General features: G+C 39.1%; 1 long non-coding RNA gene across 2 annotated transcripts in view; it reads left to right on the forward strand.

The window, feature by feature from the left end:
- The first annotated feature begins 207 nt into the window (after window positions 1-207).
- LOC144304037 (uncharacterized) overlaps window positions 208-21304 on the forward strand; it is a 149422-nt gene continuing 128325 nt past the window's right edge. For both annotated transcript variants that reach the window (XR_013371027.1, XR_013371028.1), the window contains exon 1: window positions 208-325. This is a non-coding gene — a long non-coding RNA (uncharacterized LOC144304037). The remainder of the gene's footprint in view (window positions 326-21304) is intronic.

The following is a 21304-nucleotide window of genomic DNA, read 5'->3' on the forward strand; positions in this document are numbered from 1 at the left end:
CAAAAAAGCCTTCAAGCTTCACAATTTAAAAATGTATTTCCACAGCAGGTACTTTGTCATGATGAGTGCATTTGAGCATGTTCCTTGGAAGATAAACAGTGGAAGATAAACAAAATGTTGGGCTTCGGTTATAGTAGAGCCTTCCAAAAGAAATAAAGTGACTAGTTAATCCTTAGAGTACTGGAATTTGCTGGACTGTTAGCCAAAAGAATATTTAGGAGATTGCCTATGTGTTTCTGTGTACATGTGCTCAAATCTTGATGCTCTGGTCTGAGGAAAGAGCAGAAGGAAGACAAATGTAGGACCCCAGACCTCAAAGTAGAAGGTAAGGATTGTAGAGAATATGTGTGTAGGGGTGTTCATGTGTGTGTGTGTGTGTGTGTGTGTGTGTGTGTACACGGCAGCAGGTGAGAGTGAAGCAAAGAGGACAGCTAACTGTTGATACCACTGTCCTTGGTGACACTTGGCGTCCAGCAGCCAGAATCTCTAAGAGATTTTTCCTGATTATCTCCAAAGCTGCCATGTGGAAACCTCTGGCCTAGGTGAGCTTTACTCCAAAGCTCCAAAGTATAACTCCAAAGTATTTTTTTTATTGATGATGATGCCATCTCTCCCATCTCTCTAGTTTGAAGATTGAACTAGTTTCATTACAATTCAGTTGGTCATTTTGCCTTGCTGCTAAGTCTGTGTGTGTGTGTGTGTGTGTGTGTGTGTGTGTTTTCAGCAGTCTCTCTGGATATTGAAAAATATCCAGACACATACACATAAATGGCCAATACCATGCAGCATCTCAGAGTGCAAAAATATATTGTACTTTTCTGGGCACAGAAGAGAAATCTAACTCCCTAAACCCTCTCACAAAATGGGTCTTGAAAATTAAATGAATCAACATCAACCATATCCTTCAATTTCTTGTGTCTGTAGCAGCCACACTGCTGGTGGCACTGACACTAGGGACAAAACCCTTGTGCTTGAATTGGTTGGCAGTTCATAGCAAAATAGGAGCTGAGACAAGCAAACCAAGGTGCTGTAGGTACAATTATCAAGAGACTTACAAATGTTGTGCAGTTTCCAGAAAAACTGTTTCCTGCCCTAGTCAGGTCAACCTCTGGAGTGATGTCTCATTTCTCTTCCGTGCCAATAAATAAATAGTGAAGATCAGCCTCCTAATGTGGAGCAGGGATCAGCAGAAAAGAAGAAAATTGATATTTTATATTGGTAATAGTTGTGGGAATTTTAACTTTATTTTTAAATCTATGCTATTTCAAATATTTAATTCATGGCACATGTTAGTGACAGATTTCAGAAAAGTACAAACTTTTGATTTTTTTTTTTAGATCTTTAGAAATTGTTGCCCTTTATTCCTGAAATTTCCCTTGAGGCCTTTGCATATTTCTGTTCTTTTTGTGTGTTCCTTAGTTTCTTTTCTTACCACGAGTTCCAGAGTTTGATTTTGTGAATCAAACAAATTCACATTAAATCAATAGAGAAATGCATTTTAAAAATCTTCCTGTGAGCTGCTGTTTTACCATATTATCCTCTAGTAGAGAATTATTTCCCTTAATTGCACAAGACACAAAAGTGTCTTAGAACATTTTTCAGAAAAACGCACGTAATACAAATCAAAAACACGAGGCTGAAACATCCCTTGTGAAAATCAAAAGGAAGGGCAATTAAGTACAGTTTTTAGACAAAGACTTTGAATCCAGAATCAGAGTCAGAAGAATGGCTTGGCTGGAATTATATAATCATACATAGGCAAAAAGCACAACAAAAAATTATACTGAATTGCAGTAATTTTTTAACTTCCTAATAGTACCCTGATAAGAGTAAATTGCATCCCAAACTGCAACAAATCAGATATAGTTCATATTTGATCGACACATAATTTTTATTATCTATCCTATGTTAGTCAAAGTGATGAATTGCTTTTATTCTTATTTATCAGGATGAAGGATTTAAGCTTCATCCTGTTCAAAATGACAGATAAGTAATTGTATTTGGAAGTTAGTAGATATTTAATAATCATTCCAATTACTTATAAATGTTAATTATAGAATATGTTCCCAAATATTTAGTTTGAATAATATTTCAAATCAATAAGTAGAAGGCAGTAATTGCATGACTACTCCAATTAAAGCATTCTGAACAAGAAAACAAATCTCCATGTAGAATTACATTTTAATAACTGTCATCATAACCAGTTATGTAGTTAGCACTAACAAGACTTGATCTGTTTTACCTGTCTTTCCCCCAGCATTCACCTTTAAGTAAGGGCCACCTCTGTGCCTCATACCAGCTAACCCATAAACTTATTCCATACCCAGTTATCCCAGGACTTGCCACATGTTCCCATCCAATTCCAGTTGTACCTGTTTGTTGCCCCTTAGATCACACTCTCATGGTCAGCCTTGCTCCAGACTGTGATTCTAATTTGTAATACTTGGCTTTCCCAGCTACAACTCCTTGTGCTTCTTAAGAACAATGGTTTGGACCCTCCATTTCCTTTCTGGATTTTGGCTCCTTCTTGTTGAATTCCTAACCTAGCTGTGACATGTAGGATTTGTGGTGTCTGACCAGTACCCCAAGTGAGCCCATTCAGGTTATAATGCCGTTACATATTTAAGAGTGAACTAAAGAAGATTGATAGAAGTCATGGTATATGCATTTTTATATGTAAATGAGAAACCATTTTTTCTGACATATTTGTTCCAAACCTATATTTATTTCTTCTGGTAAAATGCTCTATTTACTTATCAGAAAAAGCTAATAAAAGTTTTTTGATATATGAATTCTACTATGAAATATGAATTCATACCATGAAATATGAATTTAGGTTTTTTTCTGCATTTTGACCAATCCAAAGAATTATTGACATTTATAACTATCTGTGATTAAATGATAAAAGATAATGCATATAAAAACATTTTAAATAGTACATTCTACAGGTGCTTATGAGGATATTATCATTATGTACACCAAGTAGCCTCAAGATAAACCAATGTTTTAGCTTATTACTAAACCCTGCATGGAGCCTGCTTCTCCCTCTGCCTGTGTCTCTGCCTCTCTCTGTGTGTGTTTCTCATGAATAAATAAATACAATCTTAAAAAAAAAAAGAATCTCCTTCTCCATACCTCCTATGAAAACAATTTCTTTTCAAATAATAATGTATCTTAGTGAGAACATACAATTAGCCAACTAATGCAGTCACATGACAATTATTTTGAAGAGTAACATGTAATTTAGGAATCTGAATTTTTCTACATTTTATTTATTTATTTGAGAGAGAGAAAGAGAGTGTGCGAGAGAGTGCACGATCAAGGGAGAGGGACAGAGGGAGAGGGAGAAGCAGACTCCTTGCTGAGCAAGGACCCCAACATGGGACTCAATCTCAGGACTCTGGGATCATGACCTGTGCCAAAGGCAGATGTTTATCTGACTGAACCACCCAGGAACCCATTTTTCTACATTTTAAAAGTTAGGAAAAGTAGGTAAATGTGGGTTTATGTGTGATTCATATTATTCACGGGGAAAATTTTGAATGCTCTTCAAATTATGGGTCAACTGATCTCACTAAATATTTTGAAAATTATATAACTTTCTGCCTTGCTTAGGATGTAAGGATCATGTCCCTATCCAGAAATTTAATTTATAACCCATGAAGGAATGCATTCAATACATTTAGTCTTTGTTCTAAATAGTATACTCCAAAATGAAAATACAGCTCACTGGATAAAAAGTGTTCATAACTATGTATTTTCTAAACATAAATGGACAAATATGTTGAAATCAAAGCCACATCACAAAAACTAACCCAAAATAATTTGCTGGAGGGAAGTTCATGCATACTAGAACTCATGGAACTCTAGCTCTGGCTAAAGACTTTGTAAATAAATCTTGTGCAGCATAGTGCATTGGGGGTTAGAGGCTATTTAGTATAAATAAGCGAAAACAGAGCTTGTATTTGACATACCCTATTACAGAAGGCTTTCCCCCAAGGTTTTCAAGTATTGGAATTCATAATAGAAAGTCAAATATGTCTCTGAGGTTTAATGGATCTCATCAATTATATGACATTTTAAAACGTGTGTATTTGGACCATGAGCTACGGACTATTTGAAATCCTAATGATGCTTGTTCTGGGGATATGCCTGGAATTTTAATTTCCAAATTTGGGATATCATCGAACTTTATTATAGGAAAAGATAACTCTAGACTCTGTGCCAAGCAGAATATAAGGTTTTTCATTTATAACTCTCAGTTTCCTGTACAATCAACAAGGTAGGCATTCTACCCACAATAGAGAAAGACTTTGCAATTCAGGCTGTAAGAACAAGCTTTGTGGGGAGTTCTCAGACTCATTCATTAATTAATTTATTTATCTTAAGCAAATAAACTAATGCTTCATTCATTGAGAAAGATATATTTATCTACCACAGATTAAAAAGGAAATGGCACAATTCCCATATCTGCAGGAATGAATGGTAATTGATCCAAGAAATTCCTTTCAAGAATGGGATGATGGAGCAGGAGTTTAGAATCTAGAAAAGAGGATCAGAGAAAGACTAGAACATAGACTTATGCTTCTGGAAAAGGTATTATATATCTACTGATACAGGTTTCACATTTGCATTTTGAATCTCAAGATGCTGAGGGACACCATATTCCTTCAGTATTCTTTATTCTTTTTCCTTTCCTGGTAGTTACTCCACTCTTCAGAGCTAGCCTATTCTCCTGAAAGAGTTCTAGGAACCAGGGCAGCCCCGGTGGCTCAGTGGTTTGGTGCAGCCTTCTGCCCAGGGCGTGATCCTGGAGACTCGGGATGGAGTCCCACATCAGGCTCCCAGCATGGGGCCTGCTTCTCCCTCTGCTTGTGTCTCTGCCTCTCTCTCTCTCTCTCTCTCTCTGTACGTGTGTGTGTGTGTCTCATGAATAAATAAGTAAAATCTTTAAAAAAAAAAAAGGGTTCTAGGAACCAGAGAAAATATTACAAACTTCTCATTCCCCAGTGTTTTGACCCTCAAATTCCTGTGGAGGAGAACCCAGGAGACTTTTTAAATTAAATTCAGTTTAATTCAGTTAACAAGTATTATCTTTCTCAGAAGACCATCTGTTATGCCTCTCTCTGATTATTCTTTTCTCCCTTCTTATGCATTAACTGGAAAACACCATCACTTCCACCTTTGGAAACCCTCCTTCCGCCCTCATCCTCATTTGAGGCAAAGATGAGATGAGCGGTGTTTATATTAAAGTTCTTATTTCAGTTTGTTTAAAGGCTTGACTTATTTGTGTTTTTTTTTTAAGATTTCATTTATTTATTCATGATAGTCACACAGAGAGAGGCAGAGAGGCAGAGACACAGGCAGAGGGAGAAGCAGGCTCCATGCAGGGAGCCCTATGTGGGATTCGATCCCGGGTCTCCAGGATCGCGCCCTGGGCCAAAGGCAGGCGCCAAACCGCTGCACCACCCAGGGATCCCTAAAGGCTTGACTTATTTGAAGCACTCATTTTCTTTTTTTAACTCCCTAGCTTGAGCAATCTGTCGACAATCTATGACCCATCAGAAGAAAAGTGACAAAGCTGGGGTTGGCAACATGCAGTATGTAGACAAGAGTGATTTTTTATGACCTTTGACATAGTCTGATATGAGTCATATCTGCGTCCATCTAATTCAGTATTCTATTACCAATAGAATATCTAAAGAGTATGGCATCAAGTTTAATATTTAGGTTCACCTAGCTTCTTTTGGTAACATACAACCGTAGTAGTTTAGAGCTAGAATGGACTTCTGTTTCTCCACTTAGTCCAATGCCCTCAAGTATCTTAACAAAAAAAGTAATAACTTCTGACACATGCCAAATAGAATATTATACAAGGCTTTTTATATACATATTCTCTGTACATATATTCTATATTCTCTCAAATTCTTATAATAACCACTAGTGGAGAAATCATTATCCTCAGTTTATAGTTGAAGGCCCTGACATTCAGAGAATTTAGGAAGACTTTAAGATTTCCAAGAGGGGGAGAAGCAGACATTTAAAAAATACTCTGTATCATAGGGGAAAAAATGCTCAGGGCACAAAACTAGATGCAATGAAGTCAGTTGTGGCTTATTGTATTAGTCTCAGCAAGTCATGATGTAGGTCCAGACTAGAGACTGTGGGATGCAGAGAAGGGGAAAATAAAATCAATAGAAATTTAGAGTATAGAACCAATGGGATGTAGTGATAAATTTGCTCTGGGAGGTAGGTGGAAGAAGACTCAAATTTAACAACCAATTATTGGCTTAAAGAGCTGCTAAAGAGGGGCATGTAGGTGGCTCAGTGTCTGCCTGAGTCTCAAATCCTGATCCCAGGGTCCTAGGGTCTAGCCCTGGTTGGGGACTCCTTGCTTTGCAGGGCGTCTGCTTCTCCCACTTCCTGTGGCCTTCCCCCGCTTGTGCTCTTTCTCTGGCTCACTTTCTCTCTCAAATAAATAAAATCTTAAAAGCAACAACTACAACTGGCTGAACGGTGGGACACTTGAAAAGATGCAAAGCCCTGACAAGAAGATTTGGGAAGTGGGGGTGAAGCAGAGAGCAGAGAGCAAGGGTGCGGGGAGCAAGGAGATCATGAAGTGCTGACATGGTACGGCAACTTCTTCAAGCAGTTTTTAGGAGGGGAGATCTGAGGATACATTTCTGCCAAATGCCCTCTCACCCTTTTCTTTCCCCTTATCCATGTGACAATCCAAATAGCGCTTGGGCTTTGGATTTGAAAATACACATGTTAACGATGTGTTCTGAGCAACTATAGGGCTTGGTATTTAGCAACTCACTTGATTGAAGACCTTGTGATCTCCTTGGATGTAGCTAGATTTTACATAAATTGGGAGAAAAGGGTATTGTCATAGAAGAATTACTAGTGTAGTGGTAATTCATCTCAACCTAAACTGGGATTTGGGATTTTGGTGTGTGTTTGATGAAAATGGGCAGCTAAAAGCTCAAAGAGGCTTTTTGGGTGGAGTAGTTTACATAGTAGGAAAGTATCTCCAAAATGGGAGGTGACTGGAGATAGATATGGAGGGGGCAGGGGGCGGTCTCTGTTATTAATGCAACCCATGGAGTAAGCCTGAAGCCTGATGCAGAAAGGGGCTACAGGGAAGATCTTAAGGATCTGTTTTCACTGGCACAGAGGCATCTATCATGTGGTTTAGAAACCTAGGTGGTGAAGTAGGAACAGGTTAGGGAAGAGGAGCATCATTTTCCTCTCAAGACTAAATATTTTGCTCCATGCTCATTTTGCAGGGCTTCTCAGAAGTCAGATATCATTCTTAACTTTGTTCTTCTGCAAGTAAGGTGTTTTTTTCCCCTCTGGCTTCTTTCAGAATTTTTTCTTTATCTTTAATTTTCTGGTTGTGACGCTTGCTCTATCTCTTCAAATTGAGGGGTTTTTTTTTTGTTGTTGTTGTTTTGTTTTGTTTTGTCTTTTGGTGTGTCTTGCAAGTTTTTCTTGTTAGTTGGACATGATATGTCCAGTAAAAGCAACTGCTGTAAAGAGCCTTTAGTAATGTGGTGGTGAGGTATGGGAGGAAGGAGAAGAATTTTATAGTTCTGAGATTGGGTCTCAGTCTTTGTGAGCCTGTGCCTCTGGACCATGGAGGAGTATCACTTCCCCATGTGTAGGCATAACACAGCCTGGCTCTGAGATGGCAAAGGCTACATGGGCTTGTGAGTGTTTGTACTTTGGGAGAACCAGGTTAGGGGTCAGCACTCTGAGCAAGGAGCCAGTGTTAAGTACCACTCAAGTGGCCCTTCTAGCTGAGACTTCAACAAGGGATGAGAAGCAGAAAAGTTTGGAAGGAATTCTTTCTAACCTCATGCTATGCATTTGGGGACTACAGAAATAGGTAGATGAGACCATGCAATTACACACAGAGGACCATGAATTTTCAACTATTGCTATTATTGTGGTTTCATAAGCACAGAGTGGCCAAGCCTGAGGGAAATGTGGATTATATTAGAATAGTAGTTCTTAAGATGAAGTGTGCTTCACAATCACTGGTGAAACTTTTTGAAAAGGTCCAAGTCCATGTCCCATTTTCAGGGTTTCAGATTAAGAAATCCTATATGGTGGCATCTTGGCAACTGTGTAATGAAAAACCTCCATAATTCTGCTACTTATGCTTAGTTAAGAATCAAAGAGATAAACATTAGGTTTTTGGAGGTGTTTCCCTCTTTGAATTTATTGTTTCATATTGTCATCTCTTTTTCCTCAACTTTCCCCCTTCCCATTAAAACAACTTCCTTTCCCCCTGACATTGACTTTCTTAATTCCTCACTGAAGGCTTTTCTGAAGGAAAATTATTGAAAGATCCAGCCAGCCTCAGACTCTTAGATTCTTCATATTTGGACTCAGATGAAAGGAAATATTAAGAATGTAAACATCCTATTTTCTTCCTAAGAAGAAAAAGGCTCACAATTTTATTTTGTTTGATCAGCTCAATGTTAAATAATTGTGTGAATATTTTTCTTGAAACATCCTCTCTCTTCCACTACTATTTTCACAGCTCACTCTACTGTTATTTTTGCTTAAAAGTTATCAGTGGAATTTAGACATCAAAGCACTTTCAGCTTCATTTCTCCACTCTGGCTCCACAGGCTACAACCACCCTCCACAGTTGTAAGCCACAGAAATGATCCCACATCACACATTCTTTCATTCATTTCTGTGTAAACTAAAGGAGATTGTCTTTCTTTTGCATAACGTATAGCATTGAAAATAAACTAGGTTAGTGACCTAATTCTTGGTTAATGAATCCTTTATTCCCTAATGTTACTGTTAATTTTTAATCCAATGGATTTCTTGTCTTCTTGAAATAAAGCTAAAATATAATAACTGTGTAGTAATTATTTTTTCAGTGCAAAAATTTCAAATGCCCATTCTCTTAATCGAGCAAATGGAGGTTATAGTTATAACAAGCATTAAACATATTTTTCCATTTACTCTCCAGGAATGAAAGAGGAGAAAACTGATCATGCACTAGTTTGAAAGAGACCCCAGTTATGCATTCTTTTTGTATTACTTCTCAGAGAAGGAGCCTAAGATTCTAAAGAGAGGAATGATGCATTAAATGCTGAGAAAAAAAAGGAGTCTTCAGTCTTGGGAATGTAATAACCTGGTGGTCAGCTGAGTGCCCTGAGTTGGACTGACCCAATCAGCTGCTGGGAAAAGTAACACAACTGCTCTGCTGGAGGGAGATAGATTCAATCAGATATGGTCCACTATCCAGGGAGCTTCCGGTATCATGAGAAAAGGAAGTGCTGTTCCTTTCAACTGAGAAACTGTGGAATGTCTCACTCATCCTTTTTTTTTTTTTTTTTTTATTCCTGTCTCTTTTTTTTTCTTAGCTTTGTGATAAAATTATTTCAATTTAAAAATTGATTATAGAAATCGGAAGTGCTTCAAATCATCTCTTCAATATTTATAGGTAACATTCATCTCTTTAAAAAATTTTAAAGAAAATTCTAATGCTCACTGCACATAAAATGGAAACTGATCCTTTTTATTGCATTTTTTAATTCCTTTACTCATTCAGTTGCTTTGGATTTCTTATTCATAAAGTGAAAAGAAACTCTTTTCCCCAAACTCGAGTGACTTTAGACAACTGATATGCCCTATTCAAATCTCAGTACTGGGATCCCTGGGTGGCACAGTGGTTTGGCGCCCGCCTTTGGCCCAGGGCGTGATCCTGGAGACCCGGGATCGAATCCCACGTCGGGCTCCCGGCGCATGGAGCCTGCTTCTCCCTCTGCCTGTGTTTCTGCCTCTCTCACTCTCTCTCTCTCTGTGACTATCATAAATAAATAAAAACTTTAAAAAAAAATTAAAAAAAAAAACAAATCTCAGTATTTTACTTGGACTTTAGGGAAAAAAATGTGAGTACCTACTTTTTATTATCATAGAATAGATTTTCAGATAAAACACTAGGAATTTATTTAAACATATTCCTCTGAACTATTTCATCATAAAAACTAAAACAATACATGATTAAATTAATATTACTGTTTCGATGAACTCATTTGACAAAAGTTGCAAGGTGCAATTTGAGGAGTTCTATGGGCCAATGTTAGGTAGGCATACTCTTTCTACCCCCAAATCTCTGCTATCTTTGTATTATCTAGAAAATGTAGTGGAGTTGATCGGAAATGGCCTTGAAAATAAACTAGAAAAAAGAAGAGAAGAAATGCCTCTATTAATGCTTATTAATTCAAAATTCAAAATTCATTTACATTTTTCAGTGGAGGATTCATGAGTTTTATACATGAAGTGGCATATGAATAGTGGCAATACCAAAGTGAGGCTCAGGGGACCATCTTGTAGTGCCCTTCCCCTTGCTCCAGCTACCTCCACAAATTTACCATCTAGACAATTGCCATTTTCTCAGGGATGTGAAAATCATCTCTTGAAAACATTTCTATTTGTGACTTGTAATTTAAGTAAAAACAGTAAGACAATCCCCTACTTTCCTCACCCCCCACCACCTCCTGCTGCCCCTCAATTCCTCCATGTAACCTGCAGATCCCAGCAGATGTATGAGTGAATATGGACACATAAATTTATTTTACTGATCATTTTCTCACAACACAATGAAAATAATAGTGCCAGTATTCCATAAAGACTCAAACTGTCATATAAAGTCCTTGCTGAAGAAAAAGAGACAAAAACAACTTTCTAGAGAGCAGAGAGACTCAAACAGTAATATAGTATGTGCTCTATGGATGATTGGGATGAAGTCATATTAAAACAACTCTTATTCTATTATTTTTTATAAGTGTGTCTCATAGGAAAGCTATACTGGAAAATAAGGAAATAATGGGGACTGTCTGAAGGTTTTAAAAAATAATTAAATTGGCTTGAGCTCACTTTTTGAGGGTTTCCATCTACCATCTGCTTCCACATACCTATACCCTGCACAGGCAGAGCTGGAAAGAAAGCAGAGTGCATTTTACAAAATCAGAGGTTGGAGGATAGCAGCAATTAAATAATGAAGCCCAGAGAAATGCATATAGTAATGTTTAAAATGTTCTTTTATAGTTATTTGACAAAAACTCCAAAATTCATCAGCTTCTGGAAATTCAAAGGAAGGCAAGGGCTGTAGCTGACTTTGAGCCTGACATATGTCTGAAATAAGAACACAATTAACATTTAGATGCTGGTCTGAGAAGTCCCTTGAGACTATTGCTTTAGTTTCTGTTCCATCAAAAGCATATCAGGGAATAACTATATGTAAAATGTTGTAATTTGGAGATGGATAGAAAGTAAAAATAGACATGGCCCCTGCTTCAAAGATCTTAGTCTGGTGAAGGTGACAGACTGAAGGGAGTACACAAATCAGATTTAGGGTAAGAACAAGACAGAAGGGAAAGTGCTGAAGGTAAGCTGCAAAGGGAAGGTTGTACCTCTATGGTCCTGAGAACAGAAATGCTGTGGAATGTCTTTTGATCTCCATCCTTGCAGAGGGACCAATGTTTTACCACCTAGGGTGGAGGAAGAATTTGAGAAGAAATTTCACCTGAATCTAGAATCTAATAGTACTCATTTGTCCACCTATAGTATCTAGTGGTTTTATGACATTTATATTTCAGTGGTTCTTTTTTTTTTTTTTAAGATTTTATTCATTCGTTCATGAGACACACACACACACACAGAGAGGCAGAGACAGGCAGAGAGAGAAGCAGGCTCCATGCAGGGTGCATGATATGGGACTTGATCCCAGGACTCCAGGATCACGCCCTGGGCTGAAGGCAGACGCTCAACCACTGAGCCACCCTGGCATCTCTATACTTCAGTGGTTCTTAAACTTTGGAACAATGTGTGCCCCTTAGAAAATGTGAATAAATTATGGTTCCTCCTCAAGAGTGGAGGGTGGGGTTTGCAGGGTGTATGTTAGGGGGTACATGGTGAAGAAGTAGATAAACATATTCAGGGATCTTTCTTTCTTTCTTTTTCTTTCCTTTCTTTCTTTCTTTCTTTCTTACTTTCTTTCTTCTTTGTTACAGACTTTATTTATTTATTCATGAGAGACGCACAGAGAGAGGCAGAGACACAAGCAGAAGGAGAAGTAGACTTCCTGTGAGGAGCCTGATGCGGGACTTAATCCCTGGACCCCGGGATCATGCCCAGAGCCAAAGGCAGATGCTCAACCGCTGAGCCACCCAGGTGCCATCCACCTTTTTCTTTTTTAATAAAGATTTTTTTATTCATTTATTCATTTGAGACACAGAGAGAGAGGTAGAGACATAAGCAGAGGGAGAAGCAGGCTCCCTGTGAGGAGACCAGGGACTTCTTTCTAAAGTCCTTAGGCAATCCCCTAACTGCTTTGGGTCTGTTTCTCAGTCTGTAAAATGGGAATACAATACCTATTCCACAAAGTAGTTGTAAGAATTAAATAAAATAATTATATAAAGTATGTAGGACCGATGTCAAAACAAATATTCAATAAATAATAGCCATTCTTTTAATCATTCTTCTCTTTTTCTGTGAGACTGTGTCTTTCCTGCACTGTGACTGATGAGACACCGACAAAACTGGGGGATTGAACAAGGACTTCACCAAGGACATAAAGGGGAATAGATGAATACCCCTTCTGTAAAATAGGGATAATGATAGTACATAGGACATAAGCTTGTTATAAGCTTGTTAGAAGGGGTAAGTTTAAAGGGCTTATAGCAGTACATACATAGACCAGTGATTATATACCTCACAAAATCAGTATGTTTTAGCTCTTACTATTATTACAACTATGACATAGGGATGCTAGTAAAGATGAGGAGGATATAATGAAAGTCAATTCTCATGCAAAGGCTTACTATAGAAGATAATATTTTTTCAGGCATTAAATCAGTTTATTTTTTGTTTCCCAGTTCTGGGTGTTTATTGGATGCTTTACCTGTTAAATCAATGATACTGCTTCAGAATGAGAGAGTAGGTACAGAACAAAGAGTCTTTTTATTCCTTGTTGAGTCCTTTTTTAGTCCATTGCAAAAGTTTAGTCAGAAAGTCATGCTTTGTTAAAGAACAAGTGTTTTTCAATTTCAAAAGCTTCTCTTTACAATCGAAAGTGGTGGCCTTGATTCATTCAATTTCTATAGTATTGCACTTATAAGAAAACTTAGTATCGCATTTATAAGAAAACAAGAATGGAGACCATACTGCAAACAAAGTTTCCTTACGACAGGAAGGAAAGTTTCCTTTACTAAGAAGCATAGGATTTGGAAAGGAGAGAAAGAGGAGAAGAGTATAGGTATTAGTGACTTACCCACCTACTTGGGAACTAATGCTCCGGGGAGAGGGAAGAGGGAATGCTGTACACTCCTTTGCAAAGCCTTATATTCTGCCTTTTGTTGGTGTTATATAATCCTTGGGCAGAAAAGCAATGTCTGAGGAAGTATCTGAAGCCTGCCTCTTTCAAAGAATTCTGCATACTGTGGCATGATGAGGAAAATCAGCTGATAGCTCTTGGGTCTCCAGCAAGGATCACAGATTTGAGACAATCAGAAAAATGTAAAAGAGCCACTGTGGGGTCATGACAAGATCCAGAGGCATTAACAGACATGACATCACAGAATAAGCCAGACCAGTCATACCTCAGTAGGCACTCTGGTGGGCCATCCAGTGATGAGAGAAGGAAAGGAAAATTCCAGAAGACAGCATGTGGACCCCTTTATACCCACCATGCTGGCATGGACCCAGAAGCCAGTTGTACGGGAAAGAAAGTTAGAGAAGACTCTGTAGAGGGGAGAAACAGTTGTGATTAGCATTTAATGGATTTTTTTCACCAATGTATTTTGAATTCAAGTTGAATTAATCTTATTTGGCCAGTGTTACTGTGTTTTTTCCTGCTAGTAAAAGGACTCAGATTCTGGAAGACTTGTGAGGTTAAATAACAAAGGCAGCTAACTTTTTTTTTTACAGCTGAATTTACATTTAGTTCTATTATATGTCAGAGACACTAAATTTCAGGATTTTCTAAAACCAGCCTTCCTGCTAAGTGTTGTCAGAATTTGGCCACACACAAGATACAACAAGGATTTGCAATTACCCTCCATCCATAAACAACTAGAAAACTGGATATAGTTTAGGAAGTAACTACTTTAAGAAACTTGATGGTAGGCAGTATAGGAGAATAATCTTGGAGGAAAGAGAAAGGAATGAGGTGAGCTCTACTTTTGTCTAGACTTTCTGTCTAGAAAATTTCTACTGAAGTTCAGGAAGGGGAATTCTAACAAAACTTGTGTATATTAATGACTTGAGGAGATAGAAATCATCATTTGGGGAAGCCAAGGCAATTGAATTTGTGAGGCAGACTGCCTACGAGGAGGGAGCTATGCAGAAGTGCTCAGGATATTTTCATGGAAGTCGCATCAAGTCTTTGGCCGAAAATGAATTTGCAAACACGTCACTGGATATGAATAATTTCAGAGAACAGAACAGTTACCAGTGAGCTGAACAATTCCTGGAGTTTGTAAGGTCTGAGATTCATTCAAGTTCCCATAAACCCAAGAAAAGAGACCTTCATGAATACATGGTACATTTAGTGGAGAGCCCAGAGAAGCCTCATCTTAAAAGTGGGGCTAAATGAGCATTAAAAATATTCTTTTTTTATAAATTTATTTTTATTGGCATTCAGTTTGCCAACATATAGAATAACACCCAGTGCTTATCCCATCAAGTGCCCCCCTCAGTGCCCATCACCCAGTCACCCCCACCCCCGGCCCACCTCCCCTTCCACCACCCCTAGTTCGTTTCCCAGAGTTAGGAGTCTTTCATGTTCTGTCTCTTTCTGATATTTCCCACTCATTTTTCCTCCATTAAAGGTATTCTAAATTCACCCAAAAAGATATAACAAATTGCAGCACTCAAGAACATAAAACCATGATGTCCCACATCTAACTAAAATCACTGCATATATGAAGAAGCAGAAAATGTGACCCATAACTTGGAGAAAAGTCAATCAATGAAACAGACCCAAAATTAAAAATATAATCAAATTAATTAACAGACAAGAACTTTAAAACAGCACAAATCCAATATGTATATTGGATAGTGATAGAAATGCCTAGAACGAAGCACAGAAAAATAACAAAGGCTGAAAAAAAAATTAGTCTTTAGTGACCTTCTGAGACAATAACAAATGATTTGACACTTGTGCAACTGGAATTTCAGAAGACAAGGAAAGGAAGAGAAAAAAATATTTGATGACATAATAGTCAAACTTTTTTCAAATTTAATAAGTTATAAACTTTCAGAACCAAAAGACAAAATGAAGCCTAGGTAAAATAAACATAAATCAAATTTCTCCAAGTTTTATTGTAATCAAACTGCCAAAAAAGTGTTAAAGAGGGAATCCTGAAAGCAACAAGAAAACAGACACATTGCATGCAGAGACACAAAGATAAACAAAACAGCAGACTTTTTGTCAGAAATCATGCAAACCAAAGAAAAGAGGCTTATCTCTCTAAAATGTTGACAGAAAAAAACTCTAAATTCTATATTCAGCAAAATATCTTTCATAAATGAGGGTAAAGAGAATTGACAAGCTTATTATATAACTCATAGGGAAATTCAAGTGATCTAGAATTTGCAAGTGATTTTTTAAAAATAATAAAGTTGGAGGATTTATACCATTTGATTTCAAGATTACAAAGTTAAAGAACCAACGGGATCCTTGGGTGCTCAGGGGTTTAGCACCTGCCTTTGGCCCAGGGCGCAATCCTGGGAGATCCTCAATCTCCCAGGATTGAGTCCCACGTTGGGCTCCTAGCATGGAGCCTGCTTCTTCCTCTGCCTGTGTCTCTGCCTCTCTCTCTCTCTCTCTCTCTGTCTATCATAAATAAATAAATAAATAAATAAATCTTAAAAAAAAGAAAAAGTACCAAGGCAGTATAGTAATGGCAGAGAATAAACATAGAGATAAATGGAACAGAAATGGCAATCCAGAAATACACCAATTATATAACCAATTGATTTTTCAACAAAGATGTAAAAAATTTAAGGCTGGGGGAAAGATTGTCTTTTTAGTAAACTATGCTAGAATAATTGGATATATATGTATGTATATATATACACACACACATACAAATGGATCTCAGCCTTCTCATTACTCCATACATGAAAAATAATTCAAAATAAACATAGGAGCTAAATCTTTTAAAAGAAAATATAAGGGAAGACCTTTATAATCTTGATTTAGGCAGAGATTTCTTAGGCAAGACATAATCATAAGCCCATAAGTGAAAATTTTGTTAATTGGACTCCACCAAAACCAAAACTTTTACTTGTCAAAGGACACTATTGAAATAAAAAAGCAAAATGAGAGAAAATATTTGCAAAACATACATCTGACTAAAAGTGGATCCAGACACATAGCCACAAAATATACAAAGAACTTGTATAACACAATAACAAGAGAAACATTTCAATTAAGAAATGAGCAAAAGAAAGAAGACATGAATACTTCATAAAAGAAGACACTCTGTGGCTAACAAGCTCATGGAAAGATACTCAACATCATCAAGCATTAAGAAAATGCAAACCAAGGAGGAGCAAGGTGGCGGAAGAGTAGGGTCCCCAAGTCACCTGTCCCCACCAAATTACCTAGATAACCTTCAAATCATCCTGAAAATCTACGAATTCGGCCTGAGATTTAAAGAGAGAACAGCTGAAACGCTACAGTGAGAAGAGTTCGCGCTTCTATCCAGGTAGGAAGACGGGGAAAAAGAAATAAAGACACAAAAGGCCTCCAAGGGGGAGGGGCCCGCGAGGAGCCGGGCTGAGGCCGGGGCGAGTGTCCCCAGGACAGGAGAGCCCCGTCCCGGAGGAGCAGGAGCTGCACCGACCTTCCCAGGGGAAAGGGGCTCGTGGGGAGTTGGAGCAGGACCCAGGAGGGCGGGGATGCCCTCGGGTTCCCTGAGACAGTAACAGAGCAACTGCGCGCCCAGGAGAGTGCGCCGAGCTCCCTAAGGGCTGCAGCGCGCACGGCGGGACCCGGCGGGACCCGGAGCAGCTCGGAGGGGCTCGGGCGGCGGCTCCGCGGAGGGGGCTGCGCGGCCCCAGGAGCAGCTCGGAGGGGCTCGGGCAGAGGAAGAGGCTCCGTGCGGAGGGGGCTGCGCGGTTCCAGGAGCAGCTCGGAGGGGCTCGGGCAGAGGAAGAGGCTCCGTGCGGAGGAGGCCGCCTGGCCCTAGGAGCAGGATTCCAACAGCGCAGGCCCCGGAGCACAGGGCGCCGGGACACAGCCCAGGATCCGGCCTCCCCCGGGACAGGCAGAGGCCGGGAGGGCCCAGGACAGCGAGGACGCTCCTGCCCCAGCTGAGCAGATCAGCGGCCCCGCCCCGGAGCCTCCAGGCCCTGCAGACGGAGAGCTCCGGAGTTCCTGCGGGGGCTGAATCCAGGTTTCCAGAGCTGCAGCAACCACTGGGGTTGTTCCTCCTGGGGCCTCACAGGGTAAACAACCCCCACTGAGCCCTGAACCAGGCAGGGGCAGAGCAGCTCCCCCGAGTGCTAACACCTGAAAATCAGCACAACAGGCTCCTCCCCCAGAAGACCAGCTAGACGGACAAGTTCCAGGGGAAGTCAAGGGACTTAAAGTACACAGAGTCAGAAGATACTCCCCCGTGTTTTTTGTTTTTGTTTTTGTTTTTTTCTTTTTGATTTCTGATTGCTTCCCCCACCCTTATTTTCCCCTTTCTTTTTTTCTTTCTCTTTTTCTTCTCTTTCTTTCCTTTTTCTATTCCTTTTTTCTCTTTTCTTTCCTTCTTTCTCTCCTCTCTTTTTCTCCTTTTCCCAATACAACTTGTTTTTGGCCACTCCGCCCTGAGCAAAATGACTAGAAGGAAAACCCTAGCTCAAAAGAAAGAATCAGAAACAGTCCTCTCTGCCACAGAGTTGCAAAATCTGGATTACAATTCAATGTCAGAAAGCCAATTCAGAAGCACTATTATACAGCTACTGGTGGCTCTAGAAAAAAGTATAAAGGACTCAAGAGACTTCATGACTGCAGAATTTAGATCCAATCAGGCAGAAATTAAAAATCAATTGAATGAGATGCAATCCAAACTAGAAGTCCTAACGACGAGGGTTAATGAGGTGGAAGAACGAGTGAGTGACATAGAAGACAAGTTGATGGCAAAGAGGGAAACTGAGGAAAAAAGAGACAGACAATTAAAAGACCATAAAAACAGATTAAGGGAAATAAACGACAGCCTGAGGAAGAAAAACCTACGTTTAATTGGGGTTCCCGAGGGCGCCGAAAAGGGCCAGAGGGCCAGAATATGCATTTGAACAAATCCTAGCTGAAAACTTTCCTAATCTGGGAAGGGAAACAGGCATTCAGATCCAGGAAATAGAGAGATTCCCCCCCCCTCCCCAAAATCAATAAAAACCGTTCAACACCTCGACATTTAATAGTGAAGCTTGCAAATTCCAAAGATAAAGAGAAGATCCTTAAAGCAGCAAGAGACAAGAAATCCCTGACTTTTATGGAGAGGAATATTAGGGTAACAGCAGACCTCTCCACAGAGACCTGGCAGGCCAGAAAGGGCTAGCAGGATATATTCAGGATCCTAAATGAGAAGAACATGCAACCAAGAATACTTGATCCAGCAAGGCTCTCATTCAAAATGGAAGGAGAGATAAAGAGCTTCCAAGACAGGCAGGAACTGAAAGAATATGTGACCTCCAAACCAGCTCTGCAAGAAATTTTAAGGGGGACTCTTAAAATTCCCCTTTAAGAAGAAGTTCAGTGCAACAATCCACAAAAACAAGGACTGAATAGATATCATGATGACACTAAACTCATATCTTTCAATAGTAACTCTGAACGTAAATGGGCTTAATGACCCCATCAAAAGGCGCAGGGTTTCAGACTGGATAAAAAAGCAGGACCCATCTATTTGCTGTCTACAAGAGACTCATTTTAGACAGAAGGACACCTACAACCTGAAAATAAAAGGTTGGAGAACCATTTACCATTCGAATGGTCCTCAAAAGAAAGCAGGGGTAGCCATCCTTATATCAGATAAACTAAAATTTACCCCAAAGACTGTAGTGAGAGATGAAGAGGGACACTATATCATACTTAAAGGATCTATCCAACAACAGGACTTAACAATCCTCAATATATATGCCCCGAATGTGGGAGCTGCCAAATATTTAAATCAATTAATAACCAAAGTGAAGAAATACTTAGGTAATAATACATTTATACTTGGTGGCTTCAATCTAGCTCTTTCTACCCTCGATAGGTCTTCTAAACACAACATCTCCAAAGAAACGAGAGCTTTAAATGATACACTGGACCAGATGGATTTCACACTTATCTACAGAACTTTACATCCAAACTCAACTGAATACACATTCTTCTCAAGTGCACATGGAACTTTCTCCACAATAGACCACATACTGGGTCACAAATCGGGTCTGAACCAATACCAAAAGATTGTGATCATCCCCTGCATATTCTCAGACCATAATGCCTTGAAATTAGAACTAAATCACAACAAGAAGTTTGGAAGGACCTCAAACACATGGAGGTTAAGGACCATCCTGCTAAAAGATGAAAGGGTCAACCAGGAAATTAAGGAAGAATTAAAAAGATTCATGGAAACTAATGAGAATGAAGAAACAACCGTTCAAAATCTTTGGGATGCAGGAAAAGTAGTCCTAAGGGGGAAATACATCACAATACAAGCATCCATTCAAAAACTGGAAAGAACTCAAATACAAAAGCTAACCTTACACATAAAGGAACTAGAGAAAAGACATCAGATGGATCCTATACCCAGCAGAAGAAGAGAGTTAAATAAAATTCGACCAGAACTCAACGAAATCGAGACCAGAAGAACTGTGGAACAGATCAACAGAACCAGGAGTTGGTTCTTTGAAAGAATCAATAAGATAGATAAACCATTAGCCAACCTTATTAAAAAGAAGAGAGAGAAGACTCAAATTAATAATATCAGGAATGAGAAAGGAAAGATCACTACCAACACCAAGGAAATACAAAAGATTTTAAAAACATATTATGAACAGCTATACGGCAATAAATTAGGCAATCTAGAAGAAATGGACGCATTCCTGGAAAGCCACGAACTACCAAAACTGGAACAGGAAGAAATAGAAAACCTGAACAGGCCAATAACCAGGGAGGAAATTGAAGCAGTCATCAAAAACCTCCCAAGACACAAGGGTCCAGGGCCAGATGGCTTCCCAGGGGAATTCTATCAAACGTTTAAAGAAGAAATCATACCTATTCTACTAAAGCTGTTTGGAAAGATAGAAAGAGATGGAGTACTTCCAAATTCATTCTATGAGGCCAGCATCACCTTAATTCCAAAACCAGACAAAGACCCCACCAAAAAGGAGAATTACAGACCAATATGCCTGATGAACATGGATGCAAAAATTCTCAACAAGATACTAGCCAATAGGATCCAACAATACATTAAGAAAATTATTCACCATGACCAAGTAGGATTTATCCCCGGGACACAAGGCTGGTTCAACACTCATAAAACAATCAATGTGATTCATCATATCAGCAAGAGAAAAACCAAGAACCATATGATCCTCTCATTAGATGCAGAGAAAGCATTTGACAAAATACAGCATCCATTCCTGATCAAAACTCTTCAGAGTTTAAGGATAGCGGGAACTTTTCTCGACATCTTAAAAGCCATCTACGAAAAGCCCACAGCAATTTTCATTCTCAATGGGGAAGCACTAGGAGCCTTTCCCCTAAGATCAGGAACAAGACAGGGATGTCCACTCTCACCACTACTATTCAACATAGTACTGGAAGTCCTAGCCTCAGCAATCAGACAACAAAAAGACATTAAAGGCATTCAAATTGGCAAAGAAGAAGTCAAACTCTCCCTCTTCGCCGATGACATGATACTCTACATAGAAAACCCAAAAGCCTCCACCCCCAAGATTGCTAGAACTCATACAGCAATTCGGTAGCGTGGCAGGATACAAAATCAATGCGCAGAAGTCAGTGGCATTTCTATACACTAACAATGAGACTGAAGAAAGAGAAATTAAGGAGTCAATCACATTTACAATTGCACCCAAAAGCCTAAGATACCTAGGAATAAACCTAACCAAAGATGTAAAGGATCTATACCCTCAAAACTATAGAACACTTCTGAAAGAAATTGAGGAAGACACAAAGAGATGGAAAAATATTCCATGCTCATGGATTGGCAGAATTAAGATTGTGAAAATGTCAATGTTACCCAGGGCAATATACACGTTTAATGCA

The sequence above is a fragment of the Canis aureus genome, chromosome 33, assembly GCF_053574225.1.
Source record: "Canis aureus isolate CA01 chromosome 33, VMU_Caureus_v.1.0, whole genome shotgun sequence".
NCBI lineage: Eukaryota > Metazoa > Chordata > Mammalia > Carnivora > Canidae > Canis > Canis aureus.